The sequence below is a fragment of the Giraffa tippelskirchi genome, chromosome 8, assembly GCF_054371585.1.
Source record: "Giraffa tippelskirchi isolate mGirTip1 chromosome 8, T2T-mGirTip1v1.2.pri, whole genome shotgun sequence".
Lineage (NCBI taxonomy): Eukaryota > Metazoa > Chordata > Mammalia > Artiodactyla > Giraffidae > Giraffa > Giraffa tippelskirchi.
The window spans coordinates 13,942,685-13,961,914 of record NC_137282.1 but is presented as its reverse complement, the minus strand read 5'-3'; the positions used below and the strand labels follow the sequence as shown (position 1 = coordinate 13,961,914).

General features: G+C 40.5%; 1 protein-coding gene across 12 annotated transcripts in view; it reads left to right on the top strand.

The window, feature by feature from the left end:
* UNC5D (unc-5 netrin receptor D) overlaps positions 1–19,230 on the top strand; it is a 610,447-nt gene that overhangs the window by 228,829 nt on the left and 362,388 nt on the right. The window contains exon 1 of one of the 12 annotated variants that reach the window (XM_081523447.1): positions 6,467–6,538. The exons of 10 other annotated variants lie outside the window; for them this stretch is intronic. The gene's annotated coding sequence lies outside the window, so the exon portion shown is untranslated. Of the gene's footprint in view, positions 1–6,466; positions 6,539–17,872; positions 18,067–19,230 lie in introns of those variants that run through there. One more of the 12 variants, XM_081523450.1, reaches the window with a different exon arrangement.

Here is a 19,230-nt window from a genome sequence, read left to right as displayed (position 1 = left end):
GTCACTAAGTTGTGTCTGACTCTTTTGAGACCCCAAGTTATTCTAGAAGCAAGGGTTCTTCAATTTTATAATTGGCCTTGGTTACCAGTGTGTGTATTCAATCAGTCTGTCTTGTCCAACTCTTTGCAACTCCATGGACTGCCTTAGCTTGCCAGGCTCCTCTGTCCATGGGATTTCCCAGGCAAGAGTACTGGAGTGGGTTGCCATTTCCTTCTCTAGGGGATCTTCCTCACCCAGGGATCGAACCCATGTCTCCTGCATTGGCAGGTGGATTTTTTTTTTCTTTTACCAGTAGTGCCACCTGGGGAACCCTTGGCTACCAGAATCTTATGTAATCGTGACTAGATTCAAGAATATTTAAAAACCAGAGTTCAGGTCCCATGTCTAAGGAAGTCTTCATACAACTTATTTATAGAAGAATATATTAAAATTTTCTTGCCTACCCATACTCTTTCAGGACCATAACATTTGCCAGTGAATACCCATTTCAGAAATAGTTTATGCTATTTAATAAAAACCTATTTTGCTGATCAGAGATAAAGTGTTTGCAGTAGTTACTGTAGCTTTTAGATTACATGAGCCTGCACAATTCAAGCAATTAATTGTCTTTGTAAATTGAAACTCTGTTACACATTCAAACACACACACACACACACACACACAGACACACACACACAGACACACACACACACACACACAGACACACACACACACACACACACACACACACACACTATGTGTAAGTATTTTAAAGTATATTACAGGCTTCCCTAATGGCTCAATGGTAAAGAATTCACCTGTAATACAGGTGACACAGGTTTGATCTCTGGGTCAGTGACGATCCCCTGGAGAAGAAAATGGCAACCCACTCTAGTATTCTTGTCTAGGAAATTCTATGGACAGAATTGCCTGGTGGGCTACAGCCCAAAGGGTCAGATACGACTGAATGACGAAGCACATTCAGACATCACAACACCGTTTTATAATAGGAGCCGTTAGTCTCAGAGAGGTTAAGCAATTTGCCTCTGATTTAACAGCTAGTAGTTGAGAAAGTAGAGCAATGATCCCGTGGCTTTGGACTCCATATCCATGCATATTATTATTATTATTTTTTTTTTTTTTTTATTTTTAATTTCTATTGTGTGTGGGATTTTTTTGTTGTGGGGTTTTTTGTGTTTTTTTTTGGTACTTTTTAAAAATACTTATTTGGCTGTGCCGGGTCTTACTTGCCACACATGGGACCCTCAGTCTTTGGTGTGGTGTGTGGGTCTTTAGTTGCAGCATGTGGGATCTAGTTCCCTGACCAGAGATCGAACTCAGGCCCCCTGCGTTGGGAGCGTGGAGACTTTAGCCCCTGGACTACCATGGAAGTCCCTATGCATATTCTTTATGCCATACCATACATTGTGAGCTGTTTCTTTCTCTAGGTACTAAAGACCAAAAACTATTTATTTGACTAAGAACAACCTACTTCTTATTATCAAGGAGGAAATTCTAACAACGCTTGTAAAATATGTCTCTACATATTTGCTTTTTGGGGCACGTAGAGATTTCCGTATTCGTGAGTCAATTTGCTGTGTGTGGCAATGAGGGTCACTCTCTAGGGGAAGGACGTGGAGGAGATTCAGCAGGGGTTGCAAACTCAACAGATTACTAAATTACTGCAGCCACAGAAGCTGGTGTGCTCAGACTGGAATAAATGGGAAAAAGGAAGATGAGATGGGAGCATAAAAGCTCACAGCTAGACATCTCACTCCATCATGACACAGCTTGATATTGGTGATGTTGGTGACTTTAGTTCTTTGGTGAGTCTCAAAATATAGATTATGGATTCCAATGGGAATGTGGTAAATAGTGCTAATCAAGGAAGAAAACACTGCATTGTATCTGCTCCCGATCTTTGCCTGCTGATGGTAGTATCATCACGCTAGAAAGTATTCTCTATTCTAACAAATTTTGGTTAAAAACTACACTTTTTAAAAATGAATTGGTGCTTTCTGATGTTATTCCCTTGAGGTTTGATAGTTGTCAGGAAGTCAACACCTGGAATGTAATATAGAATTTGATTTGCATATGAAAGTCTATATGTAAATGTACCTGAAGGTGATGTATTAGAAGTAGCTGATCATCTTTCATCATGGGGAGAGAAACTGGAGTTGTATGCCCTTTGTAGATTCTCTTAGAATAGAGATACAAGAAATTAAAGGAAGCATTTTAGATCAACTTTATTTCAGTAAAAGTTTTAATACAAGAAAAGAAAGGTCACATTCTTCATTGCTTCAAATATGGAAATTGATAGTATTGATTGTTGTATGTATCTTTCCTTCTTCATTCTTTAAGCATGCATATTTTATTGAAAAAATGAAGTTACTTGGCACAGCCTAGTAAAATGATTTAATTTGTTATTATCTCTTATCCAGTGTTTAAAGGCATTTTAGAGGACCGTTTCTGTTTTTTTTTTTCATTTTTTTAATTTGAAGAACATGTATAAGCTATTAAACCATTGTTCCTAAAAGGTTTATGAGTGTACACTCATACACCCACTGGGGCTGATAATTATAGGAAGGGGAAGTCTTTTAACGTTTCAGTTTCTTTAGAACGAACATTTGAGGGGACCGTTTCCTAACCCATCTCTGAATGTTCATCTTCTTGCCAGAAGGCGAATGAGTTTGGAAGCATCACTGGAAGAAACATCCATTTCCCCATTCTTCTTTCGGACCTGCTTAAGTACAGCTGTGTTCCAAGACTTTCTTTTATGGATAGTTTCATACCCTTCGCATCTTCTTCTACTTCTTCCTACTGAACCAAGCAGTAAACTCTTTAAGGGACTTGGGTAATTTCAGTTTGGAAGCACATTCCACCTGAGATTACTCAGAAAATACAAAGAATGCTTACCCTCTGGAAGTAATCAGTCTCTTGTAGCAGATTTCCCCCCAGTCTCTGTGGAAGGGCCTGATTGATCTTCTTTTCCCCTGTCAAGTAACACACAGAATGAGCATTCTCCCCAGTTCAGTCGTCTTCTGAAATCAAATTAGAGGAGGAAACTCTTTCCTTGAATAATCTCAGCCTTAGGAAGATCAGTGGCAACAGAAATTATAGAATATGGGAGTATAGTGTATACATTTCTGACTTGGTCTAACCCTGAACCTAGGTCTCTGACTTCCAAATTTCGGTTCTATTGTAGGGTAGAAAATGTTTTCCTTTTTTCTTTTGTAGGTTCTTTGGTCCAATGATGAAATTGATTTAAGAGATTAATAGAAGAAAAATTTGTATGTATGGGAGCTCATAGAAGTATGAGACTCAAAGAAGTGACCAAAGCGGGCAGCTGTTTTTAGACTTTTTTAGACAAATAAACAATAAATGTCTGAAGTATTGACATGAGAAAGAAGTGTGGCTTCCTTTAATAAGGAAGTAACAAAGTGTGTTAATACAGAGTTCTCAGTCTTGAATTTCCTATTTCTGGTGATAAGGATGTTTCTCTACCTTCTCATGTGGGAAGGCCACCTTTCACAGGGGAGATTTATTTCCAGCCTTCAGGGGGACAAAGGAGGGTCAGAGTGACCTTCTTGCATCAGCTGTTTCTTAAGTAACTTTAATTCGAAATAATCAGTATGCCAGAGGGGCGTATTTAGGATGGCCTGTCCTGAATCCCATCACCTTCACCTACAGCTTGCTTTCTCTGACTTTATCAGAAACCCCATTGCCCAAAGTAACAGAAAACTCATAAAAATTATCCTTTTTGACTATAAAAAAAGAATAAGGAGTTTTTATTTGGTGATTTTTCTGTCAAAGAATAGGGGAGATACTATACCTAGAAGTCTCATGTATGCCTTTCAGCCCATTGTAACAATTCATATTACTGCCCTCTGCTCACTTTTGTAATTGGAGGATGATCGCTTTACAGTGTTGTTTCTGCTGTACAAAGAAGTGAATGAGCTGTAGTATACATATACCCCCTCACTCTTGAGCCTCCCTCCCACCCACCCACAGAGCCAAGCTTTCTGTGCCTTATAGTAGCTTCCACTACCCAGCCAGTTTACACATGGTAGTGTGTACATGTCACTGCCAGTGTCCCAGTTCGTCCCACCCCCTCTTACCCCTGTGTCCACACATCCGTTCTTTACATCTGCATCTCTATTTCTGCCCTGAAATAGGCTCATTGGTACCATTTTTCTAGATTCCACATATAAGAGAAAAATAAATATCATATATTAATGCATGTATCTGCTCACTTCTTAAAAAATATTTTTAAACTTAATTTTAGTCAGGTATTTATTCATTTTTGGCTGCACTGGGTCTTCATTGCTGTGGGTGGGCTTTTCTCTAGTTGCAGTGTGCAGACTTCTCATTGTGGTGGCGGCTCTTGTTGCAGAGCACCGGCTCTAAGGCAATCCACCTGCAGGAGTTTAGCGCATGGGCTCAGGAGTTGTGACGCACAGGCTTATTGCCCCGTGACATGTGGGATCTTCGCAGACCAGGGATCAAACTCGCGTCCCCTTCATTGGCAGGTGGATTCTTAACCACTGGACCAGGAGGGAAGTCCCTCTGCTCACTTTCTACGTGTCCCAGTTGGCATGAGAAACGATGAAGTCATGCTAGCTGTGGGTGATGTTTTCATCCTGGGGTAGCACTGTATCATGTGAATTACATCTCACTGGACTCAGTGATATGTACCTCAGTCCTTGTCTATTTCTTCCACTGACTTCAGAGCGTAGCATCCTAACTTTCTTTCCTTGTACCACCGTCCAGCCCTTCATAGGTCCACTGTTCAACTGGCCTTCCCTCTGACCTCATTCACTCCCTGCCCTTCATTAAGGATAATTCTTTTGAAGAGTCTGAATGACATTGTGGCAAGTCATTACAAAAGGATTGGAAAAATAGGCGTTATTAACAAATATGAGTACGTCCCAAAATGTGATAAAATTTTAAAAACTGTTACTTGACATTGTTAGTGAAATAGGAATAGTGATAGATTTACATTCCTACTAAAATAATGCATGTAACATTTACTCCATAATAAATGTTATTCGGACACGACTGAGCGACTGAACTGAACTGAAATGTTATTCTGAGTCTCTTACACATGTTAATTCATTCAACTTATAAATGAAGGCTTTAAATCTTAGAAATCCAATAACAGTTTTGAGGGTTAGGTACTATTATGTAATCTCACTGTTTTTATTTTACAGTTGAAGGAACTGAAGTTCAGAGATTAAGTACAATACTTTTACACACTTAGGAAGCATCAACGCTGTGATTCAACCATAAATAGTCTGGCTCAGAAGTCCATGATCTTATCTGTTAGCCAGTAGTTTAAAGTGTGGTCCTCAGAGTATAGGAACATCAGTGTCACTTGAGAAACTGCTAAATCAGAAACCTTTTGGATGGACCCCACTGGCAAACCCTACTGGTTATTCTGATGCCTTATGTAAAGTCTTTCATTGACTGGTCCCTCTGATCTCATGATTGTTCTTACTTTGCTTTTTAACAACAGCAACAAAAGTTTCAACAATGCTGTAATCACGAGTTAATTTCAGAAATTTGAAAAATATATAAAATTTCTTTTTAAAAGCTGGAATCTAAGTGGTAATCATGATTGTCACTTGTTGCTTAGTAGCTAAGTCATGTCTGATTTTTTTTGACCCCATGGACGGTAGCTTGCCAGGCTCCTTTGTCCATGAAATTTCCCAGGCAAGAATATTGGAATCGGTTGCCATTTCCTTCTCCAGGGGATCTTCCTGACCCAGAGATTGAACCCTCATCTCCTGCATTGGCAGATAGACTCTTTACCACTAATTTGCCTGTATTTATGTAGTACACCATGAACATGTTTTTCAGTCATTGACAATTTTAAAATACCATTGTAAGTGACTCCCTGCATTTTCAATGTGCAGAAATTTTACTTGTGGTGTTTTGGTTTGATTCCTACATTTTTGAGAATTTTTTTTATTGGCATATAGTTTGCGTACCATATTACATTGTTTTCACACTAAGAAGAGTCTACAACTCAAAAACAGATAAGCATTAGATTTTTGAGTAGCTAATTCATAAATTTGCTGTTTACATTTAGTTCTTTAACCCCCATAGAATTTGTTTCATTTTGATATTAGATATAGAAGATCAAATTTTGAAAAGTTAAAAAAAAAAAAAAAACAGAAAAAGACAGTAATTACACTTATCCAATGTCACTAATTGGCATTCTTTTTTTAAAAAAAAAAATTCTTTTATAAAAGTTCCTTGCAAAATACCTGGATATCAACTCAATAAATACATGTGGAATTCCTGAATAAATGAATGAGCCTCATTTGACCTCTCTGAATTTCAGGCGTTTCTGATCTTTAAAAAAATTGTTTTTAGTTGGGTATAATTGTGTTAACAATGTTGTTTTTCTGCTGTGTAACAAAGTGAATCAGCTATATGTTAACATATATCCTTTCCCTCTTGACCCTCACTCCCACCCCTCTAGGTCATCACAGAGCACTGAACTGAGCTCCCTGTGCTATACAGCAGCTTCTACTACTCATCTATTTTACACATGGTGATGTATATATATCAATGCTAGTCTCTGGATTGTTTCCCCCTCCTTATCCCCGGCTGTGTCCACAAGTCCATTCTGTACGTCTCCATCTCTATTTGTGTCCTGAAGATAGGTTCATCAGTACCATTTTTCTAGAAGGAATTTCTTTTTTAATGAAGATTTCTATTTCTTACCTCATTCCCTACCTTTGTAGAGTCTGAGGTCAGATATTTGTTGTTGTTAAGCTGCTTAGTCTTGTCCAACCTTTGCAACCCCATGGACTCCAGCACACCAGGATTCCCTGTCCTTCACCAACTACCAGAGTTGGCTCAAACTCATGTCCATGGAGTTGGTGATGCCATCCAAGCATCTCATCCTCTGTCGTCCCCTTCTTCTCCTGCCTTCAGTCTTTCCCAACATCAGGGTCTTTACCAGTCTGTCAGTTCTTTGCATCAGGTGATCAAAGTATTGGAGTTTCAGCTTCAACATCAGTCCTTTCAATGAATATTCAGGGTTGATTTCCTTAAGGATGGACTGGTTTGATCTCCTTGCAGTCCAAGGGACTCTCAAGAGTCTTCTCGAACACCACAGCTCAAAGACTTCAATTCTTCAGTGTTCAGCCTTCTTTATGATCCAACTCTCACAGGAGTACTGGAAAAATCATAGCTTTGACTAGACAGACCTTTGTCAGCAAAGTAATGTCTCTGCTTTTTAATATGCTGTCTAGGTTGGTCATAGCTTTTCTTCCAAGGAGCAAGCGTCTTTTAATTTCATGGCTGCAGTTACCATCTGCAGTGATTTTGGAGCCCAAGAAAATAAAGTCTCTCACTGTTTCCATTGTTTCCCCATCTATTTACAATGAAGTGGTGGGACTGGAAACCATGATCTTTGTTTTTTGAATGTTAAAGTTTTAAGCCAACTTTTCACTTTCCTCTTTCACTTTCCTCTTTCACTTTCCTCAAGAGGCTCTTTAGTTTCTCTTTGCTTTCTGCCATAAGTGTGCTGTCATCTGCATGTCTGAGATTATTTATATTTCTCTTGGCAATCTTGATTCCAGCTTGTGCTTCATCCAGCCCAGTATTTTGCATGATGTACTCTGCATAGAAGATAAATAAGCAGGGTGACAATATACAGCCTTGACGTACTCCTTTCCCAATTTAGAAACTGTCCATTGTTCCATGTCTGATTCTAACTGTGGCTTTTTGACCTGCAAACAGATTTCTCAGGAGCCTGATTAAGTGGTCTGGTATTCCCATCTCCTGAAGAATTTTCCGTGTTTTGTTGTGATCCACACAGTCAAAGGCTTTGGCATAGTCAGTGAAGCAGAAGGAGATGTTTTTCTGGAACTCTCTTGCTTTTTCTGTGATCAAACAGATGTTGGCAATTTGATCTCTGGTTCCTGTGCCTTTTCTAAATCCAGCTTGAACATCTGGAAGTTCTTGGTTCACGTACTGTTGAAGCCTCGCTTAGAGAATTTTGAGCATTACTTTGCTAGCGGTGAGATGAGTGCAATTATGCAGTATTTTCAACATTGTTTGGCATTGCCTTTCTTTGGGACTGGAATGAAAACTGACCTTTTCCAGTCCTGTGGCCACTGCTGAGTTTTCAAATTTGCTGGCATATTGAGTGCAGCACTTTAATAGTGTCATCTTTTAGGATTTGCAATAGCTCAGCTGGAATTCTATCACCTCCACTAGTTTTGTTTGTAGTGACGCTGCCTAAGGCCCACTTGACTTCGCATTGCAGGATGTCTGGCTCTAGGTGAGTGATCACACCATCATCATTATCTGGGTCATGAAGATCTCTTTTGTATAATTCTTCTGTGTATTCTTGCCACCTTTCTTAATATCTTCAGCTTCTGTTAGGTCCATACTGTTTCTGTCCTTAATTGTGCCCATCTTTATGAAATGTTCCCTTGGTATCTATAAGTTTCTTGACGAGATCTCTTGTCTTTCCCATTCTATTGTATTCTTCGTTGTTTGCATTGATCACTTAGGGAGACTTTCTTATCTCTCCTTGCTATTCTTTGGAACTCCGCATTCACGTGTTTTTATCTTTTCTTTTCTCCTTTGCCTGTTGCTTCTCCTCTTTTCTCAGCTATTTGTAAAGCCTCCTCAGACAGCCATTTTGTCTTTTTGCATTTCTTTTTCTTGGGAATCGTTTTGATCACTGCCTCCTGTACAGTGTTACGAACCTCCATCCAAAATTCTTCAGGCACTCTGTCTATCAGACCTAATCCCTTGAATCTAGTCGTCACTTCCACTGTATAATGGTAAGGGATTTGATTTAGGTCATTAGCTGGTAAAGAATCCGCCTGCAAAGCGGAGACCCTGGTTCGATTCCTGGTTCAGGAAGATCTGCTAGAGAAGTGGTAGGCTACCCTATTCTGTATTCTTGGGTTTCCCTGGTGGCTCAGCAGGTAAAGAATCTGCCTGCAATGCAGGAGACCAGGATTTGATCCCTGGGTTGGGAAGATCCCCTGGAGAAAGGAACAACTACCCACTCCAGTATTCTGGCCTGGAGGATTCCATGGACTGTATAGTCCACAGGACACAACTGAGCAGCTTTCACTTTCACTTTGAATGGCCTAGTGGTTTTCCCTACTTTCTTCAATTTAAGTCTGGATTTTGCAATAAGGAGTTCATGATCTGAGCCACAGTCAGATATTTGTTGATGACAAAATCATTTAACTTACGCGGGAAGCCCAACTAGTTCTTCATATCTAGTGCCTTCTTGTCCGAGACAGTGAATGCATAGTCCATTTTGGCTCGATCCCTTCTTCCCTGACAGAATTGTCACTGTCTGTAAACTTTACCTTAAGGGTAAATGGGAAATACTCTTTGTGAACGGTTCTCCTCTGTGTGCTTTCACAAGCATGAGTCTCTTTTGTCTTTGCACGTAGACATGAAGGTTTCTGGGCTGGTTTTGGTAACACTTAGTGCCATTACCGTCACTTGTACTGTTACCTTTGTTACCATCATCCTCAGAGCTAAGAATGAACATTATGGTATGATTACTTTGTGCCAGCCAGGTAATTCTAAGTGCTATTTAGTAGCTCACTGAATTTATACACACAAACACACACACTCGATGAAGTAAATACTCTTTATTTTCACAATAGCACAAGGTGGAGAAAATTGAGATCATATAAGAGACAAGTGGAATTGCTAAGTGTTTAGTAGATATAAGTATTTAAAAATTAAAAAAATGCTTATCTCAAAACATACTAAATGCTTAATGAATCGATGAGCTTTCATTTTATGTATGAAAAATGTGGCAATCAGAGAGGTGAAGTGATTTGCTCAAGGAGAAATCACTAGTTGTTTGCAACCACGAAGTTCAGATTACAAAATTCTTATCAGCTGTGTAAAGGTATGGGTCTAGGAGAGCTCGTGTGTGATAGTTCAGGCTTTGGAACTGTGTTAGAATTCTTCTGTTGGGTTGAACAAAAGGTTTATTGAAGTTTCTCCATAAGATGTTACCAGAAAAACCCACATGAACTTTCTGGTCAACTCAATACTAACATGTATTCTTTTTTGATCTTCATGTCTTTCTAAGTTTTGTTACCTCATGTGCAAAAATGGAGAAAATACTGATGTCTTTCTGAAGATATAATAAAGGCTTAAATGACATTTAGAGTGCTTGCAAATGTGTCTTTAGGGCAATAATGCCCAATAAATGGGCAACTGCAATTAAAACAGTAGACGGTTTGGGTGAGCTGAGTTGTGGGGATTGACATGGCAGGGAGAGAAAAAAATTACCTTCGAGGATTAATTAACCACTCCCTCCACTCCATAGATTTGAGATTTTTCAGAAAATCTGGTTCCAAGTCTTTTCTCTGCTTCTATAGTTAGTCTTAAACCAGTTGCAGGCGGACATCAGAAGATACGGAGGAAATTCAACAGTACCCTACCAGGAAGTAATACTCCTCTGTCTGTAAGTGTCTGAACTTTTTTCTGTTTAAAAGTCCTCTCATGTTTAAAGCGCTTTTCCAGCATTCTCCAAAATATCCTCCTCCTGCCTCTTCCCCTTTTGCTTGTTTCAGAAGTTTTTAGCTGCAACAGCAGCACATTTTGTTATCAGTTTAGCAAATTTGTTTAACCCCAGGAAGGAAGGGCGTTGGGGGGAAGCTCTTCAGGCATTTCATCAGAAGTGCGGGTAACAATGTGTGTTTGCAGTTGGCATCTGAAGTGGGAGGCAGCCTTGTGGGACTGTTGGACGCAGTGCTGTCGTGGGGTATGTAGTTGTCAGAATTGTAGGACAGCCAGCTGGTGCTGGAGAATTGCTTGGTGGTGTGGGGAGAAATCCATAGGTATCGACGTGGTCCTGGAATCTGTTTTCTTTCTTCTCCACAAAGCTTTGTAAGACCATCTTGACTCATGCTGATTTCTTTCTTATGAAATACTCTAGTCTGGCTATTATTCTGTGTTTTTCTGGAACTATTAATGACACATCTTTGTTGAGTTGTATTACACTAGACATGATACCTCATTTAAGATTTAAGCTCCTCGAGGGCAGAAAATGCAAATGTAACCTGTATAGCACTTAGTAAGATGTCTTGTAGATAAGGGCTGAATACACCTGGATTGATAAAACACACACTAATGAACTTTGAGCACTTGCTAAGAATGTCCTCCTTGTTGCTTCTTGTTTTGTTTTTTTTAAGTCTTTATTGAATTTGTTATATTTCTTCTGTTTTTTTGTTTTGGTTTTTTGGCTATAAGGCATGTGGGATCTTAGTTCTTTGACCAGAGATTGAACCCACACCCCCTGCATTGGAAGGGGACCACTGGACCACTTGGAAAATCCCCTCCTTGTCACTTTTGATGACCATTTTTTACATGATTTGTGCCTTACCCAAAGTAGATTAGTGCTGTCTTCTACAAAGAAAGAAAATAATCCTCTGTAAGACAGCTGACCATATACTTATCTGATATGCCCTCTTCTGGGCTTGCTCTTCCCGATTTGTAATATCATTATCTATAACAACACCTCAGTTGGTTCTTTAGCTTAGGAATTAGGAAGGCAAAAATGCTTTTGAGTATGTCTAATGATAAAGTAATAATTCTTCTGATGCCTTATGATACAGGTACTATTATTATCTACATTCTCTAGGGAGAGCTATATACTGATATCAAATAAGATTAACTACTGTCGTTTCTGAAAGCAATCTGCCTTTCCTCAATAAGCCATTGGTAATAATCTGTATCAACTAGGTGACTAAGTGAATAGTTCATTTATTAGCAGATCCTTCCTAAATAGTTTCTAAGTACTAGGCATAATTTTAAGTTCGTTAAATGCATTAAGATATTTTGTCTTGACTATAGTCCAAAGCAATAGGCTTTATTGTTATCTTAATTTTATAAATGAAGAAACAGGCATAGAGAGGCAAGAGGTTGTGCCAAGGTCACATGGGAGGTTGAGCTAAATTCCAACCCCAAGAGTAACCTTCTGGAGTTGTCACCTCTTCGTATGCTTTTTCTTTTCTTTTTTTTTTTTGGTATAGACTGAGTTGTTATTTTTTTAAAACTTTATTGAAGTAAAGTTGATTCACACTGCTTTGTTAGTTTCTGCTGTACAGCAAAGTGATTCAGTTATACATACATACTTATTCTTTTCCATTGCAGTTTATCATAGGATAGTGAATGTATTCCGGAGAAGGCAATGGCACCCCACTCCAGTACTCTTGCCTGGAAAGTCCCATGGATGGAGGAGCCTGGTGGGCTGCAGTCCATGGGGTCGCGAAGAGTCGGACACGACTGAGCGACTTCACTTTCACTTTTCACTTTCATGCACTGGAGGAGGAAATGGCAACCCACTCCAGTGTTCTTGCCTGGAGAATCCCAGGGACGGAGGAGTCTGGTGGGCTGCCGTCTATGGGGTCGCACAGAGTTGGACATGACTGACGTGACTTAGCAGCAGCAGCAGCAGCAGCAGCAGCAGCAGCAGCAGCAGCAGTGAATGTATTCGGTTGACCAAAGTATTTGTTCAGGTTTTTCTATGACAGCTTATGGGAAAACCCAAATGAAGTTTTTGGCCAAACCAGTAGCCCTCTGTGCTATACTGTAGGAACTTGTTCATCCATCCTTACACTCTTAAGTGGTATGCTGCTTTGTAACGTTGGTCTTTCTGTGTTCTTGTCTGGGAGTCCCTGAGGATCTGGGTCCTGCCTTGATGCTTCTTTCTCTTTCCTCTTATTACTAAATTTAGGTCACTGTAGATCTGCACTTGATACTGGAACTCTCTGGATCCGTCCCTGAGAGTCCTGTGCCTTTAGTGTTTCTGATAGCTGAGTTCTCTCTCCAAGTGCAGCTGGCTCTGCACACTGTAATATTAAGAGAAGAAATCTGAAGTGTCTTCGAATAAGGGAAAGCCACTTCCTACTTGGCAGCAAACCAAGCTTGGAGCTTTCTTTGTGAAGCCCTTCACACCCCTGTGATTCCTTCTTCCTTCATCCCCACTCTCAGGCAGTGAGCACTAGTCTAACGCATTTGTTTAATTCAAGAGTTATACACGTTACTTCTCCCTATGTGGTGAGCTGTTTATCGACAAGACGGTTACCTGCTCAATTCAAAGTGCAATATTCAGGGACTTTGCTAGTGGTCCAGTGGTTAAGACTTCTTCCAACTGAGGGGGTATAGATTTGATCCCTGGTTGGGGAGCTGGGATGCTGCATGCTTTGGGGCCAAAAAAAACAAAACATGAAACAGAAGCTATCTTGGAACAGATTCAATAAAGACTTTAAAAATGGTCCACATTGGAAACTCGTTAAAAACAAAAACAAACAAAGAAAACAAAGTTCAGTGTTCAGTGCTGGGCACAGGAAGTGAAAAGTGAAAGTGAAACTCACTCAGTTGAGTCTGACTCTTTGCAACCCCATGGACCATACAGTTCATGGAATTCTCCAGGCCAGAATACTGGAGTGGGTAGCCTTTCCCTTCTCCAGGGGATCTTCCCAACCCAGGGACATCGAACCCAGGTCTCCTGCATTGCAGGTGGATTCTTTACCAGCTGAGCCACAAGGGAAGCCCCAGAATACGGGAGTGCGTAGCCTATCCCTTCTCCAGCGGATCTTCCCGACCCAGGAATTGAACCGGGGTCTCCTGCATTGCAGGTGGATTCTTTACCAACTGAGCATAGAAAGAAAGAAAGTGAAGTCGCTCAGTCATGTCCGACTCCTTGCGACTCCATCGACTGTAGCCCCCCAGGCTCCTCCGTCCATGGGATTTTCCAGGCAAGAATACTGCTGTGGGTTGCCATTTCCTTCTCCAGGAGATCTTCCCAACCCAGGGATTGAACCCAGGTCTCCCGCATTGTAGGCAGACGCTTTACCGTCTGAGCCACCAGGGAAGTCCTGAGCACAGAACAATCACTAAATATTTATGGAGTTAATGTGTGAACCGATGCTCTGAGTTACAATGCACTGTACATGTTTAACTTAGTTGCTTCCAGTTTCAGTTTGTGTGTGTGTGTGTAGAAGAGATTTCTAATTTCCTTTATTAACCAACATTTTCAAGCACCTAATCCACACGATGCTATCCTAATTACCAACCAAAGTTAGATAAAAAGAGACATAGTAGTAGCTTTCTTCGCCTTCTTTAGGATTTAAGGCTCCGAAAAAAAAGTGTCAGTGATGAATCTGCATAAGATATGCAGACAAAGAAGGGCATTACATAGAAAAATAAATGGATATTACTGTCCATGAGCTGCAGGTATTTATTGTCCAAATGGACTTGTGTGAAAGGTTTCTAATGGAAAGATAACAGACTTATGGCCTCTTCAGATGGAGGCATTAGTATTCTGATCCAAGAGTTTCAGAGGCATTAGTTTACTTTGAATATTTTCATATCTTTTTACCACTGGGGCCTTTAATATTGGAACAAATTGATGTCTAGAGTCCAAAAAAAGCTCTTTAGTGTGTGATAGTGGAGAATTAAATAATGCATTTGTCCTGCGGGCTTCTGGCTCTTACACGTACACAAAATCAGAATACCCACAAGCCCCTTTTGTGAATCTGGATGTCTTCATTGGAAACTGAGGAAATCTGTTTAATTACTAACCCGAAATGAATGCCATGAGGATGAAGTTGCATTTTTTTCTGCTTGAATTTCTGTTCCTGTCTCCAGTAGCATTTGCTGGTGCAGAGAGCCATGAATTATCATCCCAGAATCTCAGAGTTCTTTTTGAATCATTACCAGTGGCATCCATTCTGTTGTATCCGGTCTCCATCAAAATGGAGATTTGAGATTTGTAAAGCAAATGGATTGTATCTTGAGGGCCTTGAAAAATGGGAGCATGACAGAGGCAAAGTTAACTTGAAAGTGTCTGGCATTGCCTGTGAATGTTCCAATTTCTGGCCACCCTCAGTCAGAGCAATCTGCTTTAGTCTGATATAATCATCTGATAATTAGAATTTGCTGGATGTATGGGGACCATCTTGATGAAAGAGTCCTAAGGACAGTTAGGAGAAGAACAAATCAAATAAGAGAATAATTGTTTCTTTAATTGTAAGATTCTGTCGGAGAAACAGAGAAAAGAGAGAATCAAGTCCTCTGGCATTTTCTCAGTTAATTTCTTCTAATTGTGGTTGGCCTAGTTCTTTTTTTGTCTGTGTTCCCTGCTTGCAGGCCTCTTTGCTGCTTCACATCTCATGGGGGTAGCACGTTCAGGACTCCGCTTTCCAACGCGTGTTTCTAAAAGGCAGAGTAAGACATCTGGCGCCCACCCACTCTCCAGCCTACCAGGACATTCCTCATCCCTCTTTAGCTGCAGTGTAAAATTAACCTCCTGCCCACACTCAGTGCAAGGGGATGGCTTTGTTTTTTGTGAGCTGTCTTTTCTTTCCTCCCTTCCCCCTGCCGTTTCTTCTAATGGCAGAAAAGTACAGCATCAGAGAAATAGATGAAAGCTTAAAAGGAGATTATGAATACTGAAACGGTTTCCTTATAATTACATAGCATATTTAATTGCACATGATTCCACTTGGATCATGGAGTCTTGGGTTTGTGACCTACTATGTGATCCACCCATTTGACAGAGCATCTCTCTTTTGCCTCCGTTTTTCACCGTGATGTAGAGCAGGGGTGGAAAGGAGCGGCCACAATGTTGCCATAGTTGTTTTTGAACCATTCCAGCCTGAGCAGTCAGGGTTCTAGATCTTAAAAGAGAATGTACACAGGAACCCACAAGAGAATCAGCAAGGTGGAGCATTCTCTTCACCCAGCTCAAAGATTCAGAAAAGGGGTCAGAATGTTGTTGTTGTTGTTCAGTTGCCCAATTGTGTCCAACTCTTTGAGACCCCGTGGACTAGCAGCACTCCAGGCCTCCCTGTCCCTCACAATCTCCTAGAGTTTGCCCAAGTTCATGATCATTGCATTGGTAATGCTGTTCAGCCATCTCATCCTCTGATGCTCCTTTCTCCTCCTGCCCTCAATCTTTTCCAGCATCAGGGACTTTTCCAATGAGTCATCTCTTTGCATCTGATAACCAAACTATTGGAGTTTCAACTTCAACATCAGTCCTTCCAGTGAATATTCAGTGTTGATCTCCCTTAAGATTGACTGGTTTGATCTCCTTGCTATCCAAGGGACTTTCAAGAGTCTTCTCCAGCACCACAGTTAGAAGGCATCAATTCTTTGACATTCTGCCTTGTTTATGGTCCAGCTCTCACAACTGTATATGACCACTGGGAAGACCATAGCCTTGACAATACAGACCTTTGTCGGCAAAGTTCAGTTCAGTTCAGTTCAGTCGCTCAGTCGTGTCTGACTCTTTGCGACCCCATGAACCTCAGCACACCAGGCCTCCCTGTCCATCACCAACTCCCAGAGTCCACCCAAACCCATGTCCATTGAGTCGGTGATGCCATCCAACCATCTCATCCTCTGTCATCCCCTTCTCCTCCTGCCCTCAATCTTTCCCAGCATAGGGTCTTTTCAAATGAGTCAGCTCTTCGCATCAGGTGGCCAAAGTATTGGAGTTTCAGCTTCAGCATCAGTCCTTCCAATGAATATTCAGGACTGATTTCCTTTAGGATTGACTGGTTGGATCTCCTTGCAGTCCAAGAGACTCTCAAGAGTCTTCTCCAACACCACAATTCAACCTGCTGCTGCTGCTAAGTCGCTTCAGTCATGTCCGACTCTGTGCGAGCCCATAGACAGCAGCCCACCAGGCTCCCCGATCCCTGGGATTCTCCAGGCAAGAACACTGGAGTGGGTTGCCATTTCCTCCTCCAATGCATGAAAGGAAAAGTGAAAGTGAAGTCGCTCAGTCATGTCCAACTCTTAGCGACCCCATGGACTGCAGCCTACCAGGCTCCTCTGTCCATGGGATTTTCTAGGCAAGAGTACTGGAGTGGGGTGCCATTGCCTTCTCCTAGCTTTCTTTATAGTCTAGAGTAATATCTGCTTTTCAACACACTTTCTAGGTTTGTCATCACTTCCCTGCCAAGAAGCAATTGTCTTCTGATTTCATGGCTGCAGTCACTGTCCACAGTGATTTTGAAGTGCAAGAAGAGGAAATCTGTCATTACTTCCACCTTTTCCCCTTCTATTTGCCATGAAGTAATGGGACCAGATGCCATGATCATAGTTTTTTACTATTTAGTTTTAAGCTGGCTCTTGCACTCTCCTCCTTCACCGTCATCAAGAGGCTCTTTGGTTCCTCTTCACTTTCTGCCATTAGAGTGATATCATCTGCATATCTGAGGTTGTTTTTGTTTCTCTACCTATCTTGAATCCAGCTTTTAATGCATCCAGGCTGGCATTTCTTATGATGTGCTCAGTGTGTAGGTTAAACAAACAGGGTGACAGCAGACAGCCCTGTGGTACTCCGTTCTCAATTTTGAACCAGTCAGTTGTTCCATACAGGGTTCTAACTGTTGCTTCTTGACCCGCATACAGGTTTCTCAGGAGACAGGTAAGATGGTCTGGTATTCCCATCTCTCTAAGAGCTTTCCAGTTGGTCATGATCCATACAGTCAAAGGCTTTTGCGTAGTCGATGAAACAAAATTTTTCTGAAATTCCCTTGCTTTTTCTATAATCCAGCAAATGTTGGCAATTTGATCTCTAGTTCCTCTTCGTTTTCTAAACCCAGCTTGGACATCTGGAAGTTCTTGGTTCACATAATCCTGAAGCCTAGAATGCAAGATTTTAAGCACAACCTTATGAGCATGGGAGATGAGTGCAATTGTTCAATGGTTAGCACATTCTTTGGTGCTGCCCTTCTTGGGAATTGGGATGAGGATTGACCTTTTCCAGTCCTGTGGCCCCTGCTGGGTCTTCCAGATCTGCTGCTGACATAACAAGTGCAGAACCTTGATGGCATCATCCTTTAGGGATTAGAACAGTTCTGCTGGAATTTCATCACAGAATATGGGGTCAGAATATGCCACCCCTAAATATGCCACTTTGGCGTAAGGATGATTTTGAACTGAAAGCAGTTGAGAAAAAGCAAACCCAGGAAGAGTTCTGCCCTCCCCCTGTCTGCCTAAAGAAACAAAGCATCCGTTTCCCTGTGTGAAGACTTCTGCTTCCCCTCTCCCAAACTAGTAAGCGAACAACCATCCTTATTACCAGAGATGGAACATCAGACCTGAGACAAGTCTGCACAGATTATTTAAATTATCATTATCTTCTTCTAGCTTCCCTGTAACTTACCTTCACAGTTTACTGCCTCTAGAAACTCAAACCCCTTTTCCTTCATCTAGTCACTTCAATACAATTTATCACCCTTTGTTAAAGTGGTATATAAGCTCTCAAGCCTGACACCTTCTTTTTTCACTTCTTTTCTGTGAAGCCCCCATGCACATAAAAATTTAAAACATGAATAAGATTTGTTGATCTGTTCCCCTGTTAAACTGGCTTTTGTCAGTTTAGTCCACTGATGCCAGTTTAGAATTTAAAAACCATAGGAAAAGTTTTACCCTACCCTGCTGAAGAATCATTTCTCATTTGACAGCTTCTCTTTTCTGACTCAGGAAACCTCTAGAGCTCATTTATAAGTCTGAGTCTCAAATGAAAAATATCCCACATCATGATTTCATTCTTTCATTCCACAAACATTTATTGAGCACATTTATAAATAAAGTTTACTTCTTACTCTTATGTAGTTGACAAGGTAGCACAGGCAAAATTTTAGGGTCCATAGAGACTTTAGATTTTCTCCAGTGAAAATTACTATAGAGATAAAAGGTCCCATGCATCAACCTTCTTTCTTTTTCTTTCTTTCCTTTCTTTTCTTTCTATCAGCTTATCCTGATTTCATATATAATGTATTTTATAAAGTAGTAACAAATGTTTGACCTTCCTAAGCATAATTTTATTCCATAAAATAAAGTTTTTACATTAGAAATGGATACTCTAACATCATGTAAAAAATACAAGATGGCTTTTGAGAAACAAATGCACAAAACAACCAGGCATTTAGAGACCAAATTTCCTAACAGTTAAGGTAAATCCTCAAAGGCCTGCATAATTCAGATATATATATATATATATATTTATTTATTTATTTATTTATTTATTTTAAGAAAGAGAATCTATTTGTCAAAATAGGCAAGCATATTTCTGATTCCATATTGTGGAAGAAATTTCATATGAGTATTACCTAGTGTTGTAATTCAATGGATATTCTGTCCCTACCCCACCTTATTTAGAACCTGGGTTATTAGACTGTTATTCTCCTTTGGTTGGTGGTTTTCAAACTTGAGTGT